This window comes from Solanum pennellii, chromosome 10 (assembly GCF_001406875.1).
Source record: "Solanum pennellii chromosome 10, SPENNV200".
NCBI lineage: Eukaryota > Viridiplantae > Streptophyta > Magnoliopsida > Solanales > Solanaceae > Solanum > Solanum pennellii.
In genome coordinates this window covers 48,938,869-48,951,873 of record NC_028646.1, presented here as the reverse complement: position 1 = coordinate 48,951,873, position 13,005 = coordinate 48,938,869, and the positions used below count along the sequence as shown (strand labels likewise).

General features: G+C 35.8%; 2 pseudogenes; both read left to right on the top strand.

Annotated features, from left to right (window-relative positions):
- Positions 1-1,613: 1,613 nt before the first annotated feature.
- On the top strand, positions 1,614-3,873 carry LOC107001319 (annotated as a pseudogene).
- Positions 3,874-5,746: 1,873 nt separating this feature from the next.
- On the top strand, positions 5,747-12,642 carry LOC107001318 (annotated as a pseudogene).
- The last annotated feature ends 363 nt before the right edge of the window (positions 12,643-13,005 follow it).

The following is a 13,005-nucleotide window of genomic DNA, read 5'->3' as shown; positions in this document are numbered from 1 at the left end:
TCTTAAGTTATTTTCAAACAATATATGCAACTCCTGTTTCGATAAAAATAAGGGAATCAACAAAATTTCATTATGTTTTTAAACTATGTTTTTCTAAAAATATTTTAAATTGTTATATTGCGTTTTTAAGCTCTTTTTTTTATGTAATTTTCAAATATGTGACAAATTATAAATTAAAACGAAAAATTAAAGTTTTCAAATCATTATACATTTGTATTAAAATGTTCAAATCTTTAAAACTCCACATATATGCACAAATTAATAGAAGGAAGCCAAACAATTTTAAAAAATATATATATATATATGAAATCTCATTTTAATAATAACACATATATATTTCATTTTTAATATATGAATCCCACCTTTTCGATTTATATGAACTTATTCTTTTATTTTATTTCAAAAAGGAAATAACTTCCGAGTTTTAATTTTTTTATATAGCATATTTAAGATCACAAAATTAAAAAATATTTCAATACACAAAATTTAATATACATATAAATTTTAATTTTATTCATTGATTTCACCTAATATTATACTCGATATATAATTATTAAGGGCTAAGCATAATGAGGTAATACTAATAATAATAACTAAAGATGATTCTAGCATTATTTAATTTTCTTTTTATCATTCGTGGTAGATTTTTTACTTGCATGAAATTATATTTTTACCTTTGATCATCATTCACTTCATAAATGGAAAGATGTTTCTAGAATTATTTATTCGTGATAAATTTTTGTTAGAATGAAATTACATTTTTATTCTAAGTTGCCTTTAATACAAATATATCTTCATATTCATTTTTATTCGTAAAGTTACTTTTTGACATCTTTTTCTTTAAATTCAATCTAATATATATTATTAATTTTATCACACTTATTTATTTTCAGGTATATCAATTAGAGCCAAAATGAAGATGAAAATAATTAATTCATGATAAATTTTTATGTAAAAAGTAGGCATTTTTTAGAAGCATAATGAGTAGAAACAAATATTGAGAATTAAATTAAATTAAATTAATAGTAAAATAGAGTAAAAATAAAATAGATATCACAATAACTCACAAAAGAAAAGAAAGTGAAGTAATAACAAAATAAGTTAATGGTAATAATAATAACCTAAGATGTTTCTAGAACTTTAATTATTGTGTTATCATTGTTGATAGATTTTTGTTAGCCTGAAATTACATTTTTTCCCTTGATCATTATTCACTTCATATATAGAAATATGTTTCTAGAATTATTAATTATATTTATTAATAAATTTTTGTTAGCGTGAAATTACATTTTTCCCCTTGATCGTCCTGCCACTTTACTCTTCTATATAATAGATATAAAAATAAGTAATAAAATATATACATTAGAGGGTTGATAAATACATATTTTAAATTTTGGATGTGAGATGACTTTCAAAAGATCGCAAATTGTAGTGACAATTACGGATTTGCTAAAGCAAGTCCCCACTCCCTTAATTTCCAGAAGACTTTATTTCTAACAAATAATTGGTCAATTCATTAGCGTGTGAGAAGAACTTCATTGCTTTGAATTGGTGATATTTTTACCAACGAAAAACTTGAGTCTGCACTTGAAAATATAAAGTAGTTATTTTGACTAGTGTTAGCTAACTATGGCTGTATTTGCATCTGTATCATACTTTGTTTTGATAATCCCCTTTGTCACTTCACTTTCCTTCAATTTTGATAGTTTTAATACAAATGATCAGAATTTAACATAAGAAGAAGATGCTTATCCAGCAAATGGTGTAATTCAGCTCACCAAAAACCAGCGCGATACTGCTTCAAATGATAGCATAGGCAGAGTCACATATAAAGAAACACTCTATCTTTGGGACAAGGCCTCTGGGAATGTTACCGATTTCACTACGCACTTCTCATTTGGAATCAATTCACAGGGCAGAAGTTTTTATGCTGATGGTCTTGCCTTTTTCCTTGCCCCAGCAGGTTCAAAAATTCCTGATAAATCAGCTATAGGAGGAAGCCTTGGCCTTCGAGTATATAATGGACCAAAGACATCCAAAAATCACCCTTTTGTTGCTGTTGAGTTTGACACCTTTAAGAACTACTATGATCCACCGGGTGATCATGTAGGTGTCAACATCAACTCCATGGTATCTGTTGTTAATGTTACCTGGTTTAGTAGCATTCCCAATGGTAAGAAAACTGATGCCTGGATTACTTATAATTCAACTTCAAAAAATCTTACTGTTGTCTTCACTGGTTTCCAACCACAAGGGAATAATACCACACTCACTGTCCTGCAGACTCTGTCTTACAATATTGATCTGAGGGAATATTTGCCAGAATGGGTCACTTTTGGCTTCTCAGGTGCAACAGGATCCCTCTTTGCAATACAAACAATTTATTCTTGGAATTTTACTTCTTCTTTAAAATATAATGACAACATAACAGATCCAGATGTGCCCCTACCAAGACCTGTGCCACATCCAGATGTATCCCTACCAACCCCAGATCCAGATCCTTCAAGCAAAAAACTGTCAGGACTAGAAATTGGATTGATTTCTGGCGGTTGTGTTTCGGTAGTACTATCTCTTTTGATGTTTTTTGCATTTTGGACAAACAGGAAGGCCAGAGAAGATGAACATGATGATACCATTGATGGTTCCATGACTAATGAATTTGAAAGAAGCACGGGACCAAAGAAGTTCTTGTACAGTGAGTTTGTTAGATGTACAAATAACTTTTCGCGGGAAGAGATGCTTGGCCAGGGTGGGTTCGGAGGCGTTTATAAAGGATATCTCAGGGAATCCGACTCGTATGTTGCTGTTAAGAGGATTTCAAGGGAGTCAAAGCAAGGAATAAAAGAGTATGCATCAGAAGTCAGGATCATCAGCCGGTTAAGACAAACATTTGGTGTAACTCATTGGTTGGTGCCATGAAAAAAGAGAGCTTCTACTTGTCTATGAGTTTATGCCTAATGGAAGCTTAGATTACCATCTTTTCAAGGGAAGAAGCCATTTGACATGGTCAATAAGATTCAATATTGCTCAAGGCTTGCCCTCAGCATTGCTTTATTTACACGATGAATGGGAACAGTGTGTGGTGCATAGGGATATAAAGTCCAGCAATATTATGTTGGATTCCAATTTCAATGCTAAACTTGGGGATTTTGGTTTAGCTAGGCTAGTTGACCATGATAAGGGATCCCAAACAACAGTTTTGGCAGGCACGATGGGTTACATGGCTCCTGAATGTGTCACCACAGGCAAAGCTAGCAAGGAAACAGATGTCTATAGCTTTGGTGTTGTTGCGTTAGAAATAGCTTGTGGAAGGAAACCTATTGATCCTAAAACCGAGGAGCATCAAGTAAATATTGTCGATTGGGTTTGGAGACTTTACGGGATGGGAAATCTTCGTGAAGCAGTTGATCCTAGACTCTCATCAGAGTTCAATGAAGAGGAGGTGGAGCACTTGCTAATTGTTGGTTTATGGTGTGCTCATCCAGATAACAATTGCAGGCCTTCTATTAGGCAAGCAACTCAGATTCTCAATTTTGAAGCTCCATTGCCCACACTCCCTCCAAACATGCCTGTACCGATATATTGCAGACCGCCACAATATGGACCAACTATTTCATTTGCATCACCATACGACTCTAATGGTCCTGGGATATCCGAAATACAGTCTTCAGGGACTAGAGACTACACTGGTTCTTCAAATAACACAGCAGCTTCTGCAGTATCTTCGCCTTCCGCATCACTTCTGTACACACGGTGATATTGTCTTATAAATGAACAAGGCTTTTATTTCTCTGCCTTCAATCTCTCAATTGCAGTGCCCAACTTTTGCTCTATGTATTCTTTATTATTTCTACTGTTATGAAGATGATTGAATGAATCAAAATTCTTGTTCAAAGTTTACATTAAATAATGTAAGTACTCTGTTGTTAAATGCATGTAGCTTAATTGTAATCTGATTTGTATACTTACATCCTGTATCATTTGTTTCCTCGAGGACAATATATCTAGCTGGAAAAGACGCATGTTGAAGAAGTGTGTGACCATCTAATCTAAAAGCTTAAGCTATTTTTGAGAGCACACTTTTATCATTTATTTAGTTATATTCTCAACAAGGCAAAGGCCCACTGAACTGATTTTATGGAAAACATCAACGTGCATACAGAAGTGCTACTGAAGATGAAGAGGCTGTGTTGTATGAAGAATCAGTATTGTGTGTATTCATTTAATATCATATGTAGGTAGATATTGTGATGAAATACAATATGTTGGCACAGGCTTGTTAGGAGGAAGGGCAGGCAATGGGACCTTCAAAATTAAGGACTTGAATTACTTGCCTAATAGAAGCCCTGTAATTGTTTTCCGGATGAGCACACCATAAGCCAACAATTGGCAAGTGTTCATTTACTTTTCATTGAACATGGATGATAGCTTAGGATCAACTACTTTACCTAGATTTCTCATCTCATAAAGTCCCCAAACCCAATGAACAATGTTTACTTGATGATCTTCAGTTGTATGATCGGTAGGCTTTCTTCCACAAGCTATTTCTAATGAGACAACACCATAGCTGTAAGCATCTGTTGTTCTTATCTCCAAGTTTAGCAATTAAATCAGTACGAATATCCAACATAATATTGCTCGCTTTATGCTCATATGCACCACATATTCTTCCCATTCTTCGTACAAATATAGCAACTCGGAGGCTAAGGCTCCAACAATTTTGTATCTTATTGGCGAAATCAAATGGATTTTTCTATTGAGGCATGAACTCATAAGAAAGTAGAAAATCTATTTTCTCATGACACTAGCCAATGAGTTGCACATCTGATGCATACTCTTATATTCCTTTCTTGGACTCCATTGAGGCCATCTTAACAGAAATATAGGAGTTGGATTCCCTGAGTTATCCGTAACAAACCCACTCCGCCCAAGCATCTCTTCCTGCGAAAGGTTACTTTTACATCTAGCCAACTTACTGTAAAAGAACTTCTTTGGTCCTGTGCTTCTTTCGAATTCATTTTGGTGAGCTTTGTAAACTGAGTTCAAAAAGAAGAAACATGTATTTATAAGATACTTAGAACACTTCAAAATATATGTTCTAATTGATGAATTGGAGAATGAAAATACTATTGAAATTGAATGATAGGACGTCACAGTTCTAGAAAATAATTTTCCTCAAAAGGGTAATAAATGAAAGTGAGACTCTTTACAAAATGTTTAATTCGGATGATCAGATAGTGTCGATAGACATACTTGATAATCTAGTAAATTAAGAATTGTTTCCTGATCCTAGTCAAAGTTTGAAATCCCAAAATCTTTCAAAGGAATCTGAACATTAATTATGTAGATGTACCGGTGAAAGGTATTTTGAAACAATCTTATGAGATTAAGGACTATGTTTTCTTGTTATCTCCCACAGAATAGGATGAACATGTTATAATACTCTAGAGGTTAGCATAGGATATGATAATATTTCAATATTGTAAAATGACTTGATTGTTGTACTATTCTCACCAATATTTGACTCTTGAATTTATGTTTTATTAGGGAATAAAGAAAACTTGTTGCTTCCTCTAAAATTAGGACTTTATCAATTTCAACTATCCTGTTACTATCTTTGCTATGAAATGGTAACATTTTGCCGACGAAAAAAATTGACCAACTCCTTATTCTGCACTTGAAAAGATGAGAAAATGAAAGGGATATATTCAGTAGTGTAGCAATATGATAAAACATTTCTCTAACTATGACTGTTTTTGCATCTTTATCTGCTCTCACATACCTTGTTTTGATTATCCCCTTTGTCACATCACTGTCCTTCAATTTTGATAGTTTTAATCCCAATGATCAGAAAGTAACATTTGAGGCAGATGCTTATCCAGCAAACCGTGTAATTCAGCCCACCAAAAACCAGCGCGATAGTAGTTCAGACTATAGCATAGGCCGAGCCACATATTCAAAAACAATCTATCATTGGGACAAGGCCTCTGGGAATGTCACAGATTTCACTACGCACTTCTCCTTTATCATCAATTCAGAGGGCATAAAGATATATGCTGATGATATTGTCTTTTTCCTCGCCCCAGCAGATTCAAGAATTACTGATAACTCAAGAGTAGGAGGCGGCCTTGGCCTTGCAAATTATTATAGTCGACAAAATACATCAAGAAATCACTCTTTTGTTGCTGTCGAGTTTGACACCTTTAAGAACATTGATGATCCACCGGGTGATCAGGTAGGCATCGACATCAACTACATGGTATCTGTTGTTAATGTGACCTGGTTTAGTAGCATTCCAAATGGTAATAGAACGGATGCCTGGATTAGTTATAATTCAACTTCAAAAAATCTTAGTGTAGTCTTCGCTGGTTTCCAACCACAAGGGAATAATACCACAGTCGCAGTCCTGCAGACTCTATCTTACAATATTGATCTGAGGGAATATTTGCCAGAATGGGTCACTTTTGGCTTCTCAGGTGCAACAGGAACCTAATTTGCAATAGAAACCATTTATTCTTGGAATTTTACTTCTACTTTAAAATATAATGACAACATAACACATCCAGATGTGCCCCTACCAAGCCCTGTGCCAGAGGAACCTCCAAGCAAAAATAAGTCAGGGCTAGTGATTGGATCGATTTCTGGTGGTTGTGTTTCGGTAGCACTATCTATTTTGATATTGTTTGCATTTTGGAGAAAGAGAAATGTGAGAGAAGATGAAGATGAAGAAGAAGGTGACGATGATGATATTATTGATGGTTCCATGACTAATGAATTTGAAAGAAGCGCAAGACCAAAGAAAGTTTTGTACGGTGCGTTGGCTAGATGTACAAATAACTTTTCGCGGGAAGAGATGCTTGGGCAGGGAGAGTTCGGAGGTGTTTATAAAGGATATCTCAGTGAATCTGACACCTATATTGCTGTTAAGAGGATTTCAAGGGAGTCAAAGCAAGGAATAAAAGATTATGCATCAGAAGTCAGGATCATCAGCCGGTTAAGACATAAAAATTTGGTGCAATTCATTGGTTGGTGCCATCAAAAAAGAGAACTGCTACTTGTCTACGAGTTTATGCCTAATGGAATCTTAGATCACCATCTTTTCAAGGGAAAATCCATTTGACATGGCCAATAAAATTCAAGATTGCCCTAGGCTTGTCCTCGGCGTTGCTGTATCTACATGATTTATATGAATAATGTGTGGTGCATAGGGACATAAAGTCAAGCAATATAATGTTGGATTCCAATTTCAATGCTAAACTTGGGGATTTTGGTTTAGCTAGGGTAGTTGCCCATGATAAGGGATCCCAAACAACAGTTTTGGCAGGCACGATGGGTTACATGGCTCTTAAATGTGTCACCATTGGCAAAGCTGGCAAGGAAACAGATGTCTATAGCTTTGGTGTTGTTGCGTTAGAAATTAGCTTGTGGAATGAAACCTATTGATCCTAAAGCTGAGGAGCATCAAGTAACTATTATCGAATGGGTTTGTAGACTTTACGGGATGGGAAATCTTCGTGAAGCAGTTGATCCTAGACTCTCATCAGAGTTCAATGAAGAGGAGGTGGAGCACTTACTGATTGTTGGTTTATGGTGTGCTCACCCAGATAGCAATTGCAGGCCTTCTATTAAGAAAGCAATTCAGGTGCTTAATTTAGAAGCTCCATTGCCCACACTCCTGCCAAACATGCCTGTGCCGACATATTGCACTACGTCACAATCTGGATCACCTACTTCATTTGCATCACCATGTGACTCCGATGGTCCTCGGATTTCTGAAATACAGTCTTCAAGGACTAGAGACTACACTGGTTCTTCAAATAACACAGCAGCTTCTGCAGTATCTTCGCCTTCCGCGTCACTTCTGTACTCACGTTGATATTGAGTATTGTAAATAAACTGTTCTTTCGTTTTCCTGCATTCAATTGCAGTGTCCAGCTCTTGCTCTTTGTATCCTTTATTATTTCTACAGATGATCAAATGAATCAACAATTCTTTTTCAAAGTTTATATTAAAATAGTGAAAATACTGTGTTCTTAAATACATATCTCTTCAAGCGGTCAGTGATATAGTGGAACATGGATTAGAAGTTGATTTTGAGAGATGAACTTAAAGAATCATTAAGTGAGCAGGTACTAAAGATACTTTTCATCAGAATTTTGATAGACACTGACATTAGCTTAATTGTAGACTGGACAGGACAATAAATCTGATTTGTGTACTTGTGTCCTGTATCATAAGCTCGAAAGAATTTGTAAATGAATCAACAATTCTTGTTCAATATCAAAGGAAATTGATAACAAAGAGCGGGGCAGGGTTGAATTAAATTCTCTTAGTCAACTACCTGTTAGTATAAAGATAAAACAATAATAGTAATTTGCAGTAAGTAAATGACACAAAGAGTTTTATACTGGTTTGGATCACCAATGTGTTTCCTAGTCCAGTCCCCTTGGGTTTCAAGGGGTTTCCTTAAGATCTTTGAGGAGATCTTCATGTTACAGCAATATGAAACTTGATTATGTCTAATATGCAAATCAGATTTCTATCATGACATTGCCTCTACTTGTATACCTACACTCAGATTCTTTCTTTTTCTTATATTTTCAATTGTATCACTCACGTGTTTACAAAGCTTTATGAAAGATAAAAGAAAGTTGTTTACTAAGCTCAAGTGGAGTTGCGTACTCCACACTAAAGTCTTGGTCGGCTTATATAGATGACTATATGTGCTCTGGTAAGGAAGAACCCAAGAAATTTATCTCAATCAAGGATTGATCTAGGGAGTCCTTGATTGAGGCGATTTAGTTGTTCTGATTCCATGAGATAAATCGCCTCTTCTTCTTCTCTTGTTTGCTGCCTTGGTCCTTTTCCTTGTATGATCAACAAACTTCTTATTCTGTGGCTTGATTCGTGGCTCTTCCCTTTCTGGATGACTCAGTTTTGTTTTCTAATCTGGTTTGCTGAGTTGCTTGATTTCATTTTGTCAATCACAATATGTATTGATTGAGTTGTTTAGTGGATCTTGTCCAAGTGTGAGAATATTCTGATTCTTTAGACTTAGGCTTTCCTTTCAAACACTTCTGTGATGATCAAGCAAATATTCCTTTCCTTCTTCTGATTCCTTAGATTGAGGCTTTCCTTTCCAACACTTCTGTACTGATCAAACAATTATTCTTTTCCTTCTTTAAGTTGTTTGCACGGACCATTTCCTTTTTGATTTTGTGACCTACGGAAATTGAGATCAACATGTTAAAGTCTAAATTCAAAATCAACTAACTCTAAAGAGTCAACAATCTCTCCCTTTTTGATAATGACAGGTTTGATCGCAATTTTAATAATAGTATGGAAATTCAATTGTACTTCCCTGATAATTTATGTAGCTCATCCTATCTTAGTTTAGCAATGTAGAGTGATAGTGTACGTAGCTCCCCCTGTCTCAAAGAAGAGATCCTTCTATCTTAGAGAAAAAGAATATAGAGGATAGTTTTTTCTCCCCCTTTGTCATAATAAAAAAGAATACACAAAAGCAAACTAGATATAAGCAAAAACAACAGTAGTCCAAAGAGAGAGGGACAAACCCGTATTGAAAGATATTGCAAAATAAAGGTTCAAAAAACCCGCCAAGAAAAGAGCGAGAGAGTTAATGACCACCCCAAAAGTACTTAAGGGAGTTGATCACTCTCACAAAAGGTGTTGTAAGAACGTTCCACATTCTGCGGAAGACTGGAGTATGAGGTCTCAACTATAACGGCAAGCTCATTGTTGGAGGAGTTGACTCCACTTTAAAGAAAGTCAACTTTTTTGATCGGGCGATTGACTGTGGAGATACCTTCCTGCTTGATCCCTGTCATGACAATACACAACTTACCAATATCAATTCTAATGTCCTTCTGTAAGCGAAATGCTTTTACCATAACATCGTGGAGGGTCTCCACGTTCCGTTCTACGGTTAGGAGTCGAGTTTTGACTTCCTCATTGTCCTGAAATAGAAGAGCAGCTGTAACAACCCGTATCCAAAACAGACCAAAAATTAGTTCTTCAAAAATTTTCGGTTCAATTGACGGTTACCATCGACAGGCCGTAGTCTGATCTACGGCCTGAACTGCAAGTCTGTAGATTGCCACTACAGCCCCTCCCAAATTCAGCTCAAAAAAATTGGCTATGTCTCCACCCACGGAGACCCACGGTCCGTGGACTGTGTTAGTGGATCAATACCCCATTTACCCATCCTCTGACATGAATCACGATTGACCAGTGCGGTCCGTAGATGGACCTAAGGACCTTAGGTGAAGGTAAGCAACCATTTAAGGGGAAAATGTTATTGGGTAAACTTCAAATGTTCATAACTCTTAGCACAAAATGAATTAGGTGTTTTATGACCTATGATATGATAGATAATTGAATTATCTTTCTAGGTCCACCAAGTTTGCTAAAACCAAACCTCCGAGTGAAAAGTTATTCCCATTTTAGTGAAGGCATATCGACCAGACCCAAACGACGAACCATCGATTGAACGACGTCCCATCAGTCCAGGTCGTCGATTGCTCCAACAACAATTGACTCAGGGGTATTTTGGTCTTTTCCTACTTCGTAGGACCCCTAAGATACGTCATTATGACCCTAAATCATGAGATTTTAGTCAGTTTAAGTCTAGAAACATAACTAAAACTTACCTAAGTCAAATCATTAATCAAAACTTAGAAAATTAGAAACAAGAAAGAAGAAAAAGGTCAAGAACACTAGTTCAAGGACGCAACAAGGTTCCATCAGTTCCAGCCCCGAAACCTAAATATTTCTTCGTGGATTTCATCACCATGTATGTGGGATTTCATTAGTGGGTTCCTTTCACCCATCGGGTCCCTAGTTTTCAGTCAAATTTTTTATTCTTATATCACGATTAGACCTAGGATTTCTAAAACTTCAACAGGATATCATGAATTAGTTAGATATATGTTCCAAATAAGATTACCATGTTATTACTCAGATTATTGTATGAATTTTAGAACCCTAACTATGTATTTCTTTAGTTCTTCAATTACACATGCTAGGTCAGATATTTCAGTTATTTAGTTATACATGCCTAACTTATTAATGCATCATTATCAGATTAATTGTTGCATTCTCAGTTCGCATATTCAGTTTTGAGCTATCCAGTATTTACATAAATTTAATCATAATATGTTAATAATTTAATTCATTAGAGTAGCATAATATCGAGTTGGATTGGGGCTTAGCGTACCCAGATAGTCCCATAACTACTAGCCAAGTAGGTTGCAAGTCCCCTCTGTGAGAATCAATTTATTGGTCACGCCAGCATGACTTTATACCTGTGGCAGGGTATATTGGGTCCTCTCGATGGAGCGTATACATCGAACTCCACAATTTGCTCATGTCATTTTATTATCGTTTATTAGTAGCTCCGATAGTTCAGTCTGACTCTATTGCATTGACCATATTTACAGATTAGTTAGTAGTCAGTCTCAACATGTTATAAATTTTGTCATTGTATCCAGTTATCTCAGAATTTAGTATGTCATGTTCAAAACATTTTACTTGCTTTTGTTCTTGTTCGGTTATGTTTATTTCGGTTTTACTCTATCCTACATGCTCAGTACCTTTCAAGTACTAACGCATATGTGCGCTACATCTTCTTGTTATGTAGGTTCAGGTTCTCAGTATCCAGATTAGATCTATTTCCTATCTCCAATTTAGCAGAATCAGTGGTGAGTCCTCATTCTCCGAGGATAATAATCATGAGTTCATTTTAGTATTTTAGTCCTTTAGTTTTAGTTTTTGCTAGACTTAGCTGGAGCGTGTCTCAACATTTCGAGTCAGTTATAGGCTATTTTCAGACATAGTTAGTTTCAGCTTAGTATTGAGTTAGTATTTTCTTTGTATTAAACTCATCAGTTTTCAAATATCTCAATTATAGAATATGGGTATTCCCGATCTTTTCATTTTAAATTATGATTTAGTATCCACATTCAGTTTATTATCTTTAGTATAGTCATGATCATGCCAACAGGGTTAGCTTGGGATCACTTGTCATCCTAGGTCCCGTGTCCGCATCTCGGGGGTAGCTCGGGGCGTGACAAACTTGGTATCAGAGCACTAGGTTTAAGAGTCCTAATCTTTCTGAAAAGCCGCACTAAGTAGAGTCCTTTTCATAGGTCTGAAATGCACCACATCTAATGAGAGGGAGTCTATGAAGTGTTTTAGGAAAAACTTCACTTTCTTGTTACTCTTATCGTACGTAAAGTATGATCTAATTCCATTCTAACTCGATATTCTACATTTCAGATCATGCCTCCTCGTAGAAATAACACCAAGAATCCAAATGCCAAAAATGCAAACATAACTCCTCCAGTCCAAGATCAGGAAGTCTCTAATGTTGAATTCAGGATTGCCATTCAGGTGTTGGCTCAGAGTGTCTCCAACCATAACAATCAGCGGGCTCAAGCTCATGTGAAAGAAAATGGTGAATCAACAGCATCTAGGGTCTGTGACTTTGTTAGGATGAATTCTCTTGAGTTCTTAGGATCGCAAACTAATGAGGATCCCTAGAATTTCTTAGATGAGATCAAAAAGAACTTTTAGGTGATGCAGGTCACTGGAAATGATCGAGTTAAGTTGACATTATACTAGTTGAAAGATGTTGCTCATATCTGGTACACTGTGGAAGAAAAATAGGAGTACAGATGCAACTGTTATTACTTGGGAGTGCTTTAGTGAGACCTTTCTGGACAATTTTTTCCCAATAGAGTTGTGTCACGACCCAAAACCGAACCGCGACTGGCACCCACACTTACCCTCCTATGTGAGCGAACCAACCAATCTAACCCTAACATTTCAATATAATATCAACAGAAAGTAATGCGGAAGACTTAAACTCATTAATAAAAACCAATTCAATAACTCCTAAAATTCAACATCTATTATTCCCCAAAATCTGGAAGTCATCACCACAAGAACATCTATGATCAAATTACTAAACTAAGAGTATTCTAA